The sequence below is a fragment of the Chrysochloris asiatica genome, unplaced genomic scaffold, assembly GCF_000296735.1.
Source record: "Chrysochloris asiatica unplaced genomic scaffold, ChrAsi1.0 scaffold00088, whole genome shotgun sequence".
In the NCBI taxonomy this organism is placed as follows: Eukaryota; Metazoa; Chordata; class Mammalia; order Afrosoricida; family Chrysochloridae; genus Chrysochloris; species Chrysochloris asiatica.
The window spans coordinates 3,801,320-3,804,207 of NW_006408606.1; the positions used below are offsets into that span (position 1 = coordinate 3,801,320).

Here is a 2,888-nt window from a genome sequence, read left to right on the forward strand (position 1 = left end):
AGCAATGTGTCTCAACAGGTGTTTTTCTATCAATCTATTATTGTCTTCCTCTAATCCTGATATCACATACTTTTTCATGAAGTCCAATTTCTTGGAATTGGCTCAGCACACAGAATGAATAAGTATGGTGAAGAAAATGCAACCTTGACACACACTTTTCCTGATTTTAAACTATGCAACATCATCTTGCTCTGTTTGGATGACTGCTTCTTAGTCTATGTACAAGTTCTACATAAGCACAGTTAAGTATTATAGAATTTCCATGCTTTGCAATGTTATCCATAATTTATAATTATCCAAACATTTGGATGCCTTTGCATAGACACTGAATCACAGATAAACATCTTTCTGTTATTTTCTGCTTTCAACCATGTTCCACCTGACATTAGTAATGATATTTATCATTCCAAGTCCTCTTCTGAATCTGGACTGAATTTCTGACAGTGTCCTGTTAATGTTCTGAAGAAGCACTTACTGATGAAGACCAAAGAATGCAGTCTTCAGTATGGATTGCATCTCAACATAAAGAAAACAAAAATTCTCACAATTGTACACAAAAGCAACATCATGATAAATAGTGAAATATTGAAATTATCAGGGAATTAATTTTACTTGAATCCACAATCAAAATGCAGAAAAGCATCAGTCAAGAACTCAAATGATGTATTACATTAGGTAAATTTACTGCAAATGACCTCTTTAAAGTGTTGAAAAAAAAAATGTCACTTTGTGGATTAAGGTGAACCTTATTATTGTATTTTCAGTTGCCTTATGTGCAAGGGAAAACTGCATAATGAAAAAAAGAGACTGAAGAAAAATTGATACCTTTGAATTATCATTGTAGCAAAGACTATTGGACATAACATGAACCATTAGAATAAATCTATCTTTGAGGAAGTACAGCCAGAATGCTTCTTAGCAGGGAGAATGATGAGATTTTTTTAAAAAAAATGTATTTAATATCTTTAATTATGTAAAGATTTGTTCATTCACATCTCCTAGAGAACATTTCACCCACTGCTCTGCTTGGCAGCCAGTCTCTTATCTCTCTCTTCAGCAATGGGAAGAGAAATCCATGGTTTATTGCCTTTTCCAATAACAAAAATGTTGGAAAGTTGGGTGTCAAATCTGTTGCCATTGGCATCTTTCACATGAACCACATCAAAAGAGCCAGGATGTCTCTCTCTGTTAGTGATCACACCAATTCTTCCCAAGTTGGCACCTCCAGTCACCATACACAGATTACCAGTGTCAAACTTGATGAAATCAGTAATCTTTCCAGTCTCCAAATCAATCTGAATGGTATAATTCACCTTGATGAGGGGATCAGGGTAGCGTATGGTATGAACATCATGGGTCACCAGATTGGGGATTCCTTTTGTGCCCACAAATATTTTTCTTGCTTTGCACAACTTGTACTTCACCTCCTCAGGTGTAATATGATGAACAGTAAATCGACCCTTGGTGTCATAGACTAGATGGAAATGTTCTCTGGTTTTATCAATGCTGATAACATCCATAAAACCAGCAGGATATGTTATACCAGTTTGGACTTTGCCGTCAACCTTAATGAACCGCTGCATACAGATCTTTTTAACTTCATCTCCTGTCAGGGCATACTTAAGTCTGTTCCTTAAAAAAATGATCAGTGGGAGGCATTCTCTCAGTTTGTGGGGGCCAGTGGATGGGCGTGGAACAAACACACCAGTCAGTTTATCCAGCATCCAATGCTTGAGGGCAGCCACACGCTTAAGATGTTTCTTGGGACCATGAGCCATGGCGGCGCTGAGCAAGAAAGAGAAAATGGCGAGATTTTGTCTCACATACTTCGGACATATTCTCAGGTGGGAACAGTATCTGGAGAATGTCAACATGCTTGATAAAGAAAAGGGTCAGTGAAAAATAGGAAGTCCCTCAGTAAGATGGAATGACACAGCAGCTGCAACAATGAGCTCAAATGTGACAATAATTATGAGGATGGACAGGACCAAGCAGTGTTTGCTCTGTTGTACGTGGGTCACTGTGAGTCAGAATCAACTCAACAGCATCTAACAACAACAACCTTTTTTTTTTTTTCCATTTATGAAAGGGATTCCAGAAGCTCCTGGGAAAATTTCCTTATCTTTTTTTTCTTTTTAAAAGTTTTTATTGTGAATTGAGTGATAATTTACATGGGAGAACATCAGTTTTGCACTCATCCTACCATATTTTGTTTCATTGCAGCAACAATCTATTCGTACAGTTATTTTTTCTAATACACTTTTTAAGAATAAATATACAACACCTTTGTATCCCACCAGTTGCCACTAAGTAGACTTCAATTCATGATGACCTCAGGAATTATAAGAGTAGAACTTTGCTCCATAGTGTTTCTGTTGTTATGGTAAGTGTCATTGAGTCAATTCAGACTCATAGCTACCCATAGAATCCTTGAAGCCCAATGCATTATTCTGTAGCACCACATTAGGACTCAGAAAGAAAACATCAGATTTTTCTACTGAGGTTTCTTTAGGTAGATTTGAATCTTCAACTTTTCACTTAGCATCTAAGCACATTAGCCACTTTTACCATCAGAGACCACACAAAACTTACAAATGGATACATTTTAATACAGTAAATCTAATTTTGTCTTTGGATTTCCATTAGCTGTAAGAAAAAAGCATTGGTTAATTAATTTTCTATTAATGTGGCTTATTTGGTTTCACTTGTTGTTGTCAGGTGCCATCGAGTCAGAATCAACTTATAGCGACCCCATGCACAGCAGAATGAAACAATGTCCAATCCTGGGCCAACCTCACTACTGCTGCCACACTTGATTCCATCAATGATGCCACCTGGCCAATACATCTCATTAGGGGTCTTCCTCTTTTTCTCTGACCCTCCACCTT

The 2,888-nt window shown here is 37.1% G+C and overlaps 1 pseudogene; it reads right to left on the reverse strand.

Annotated features, from left to right (window-relative positions):
- Positions 1-1,010: 1,010 nt before the first annotated feature.
- LOC102818274 lies at positions 1,011-1,778 on the reverse strand (annotated as a pseudogene).
- Positions 1,779-2,888: the final 1,110 nt, after the last annotated feature.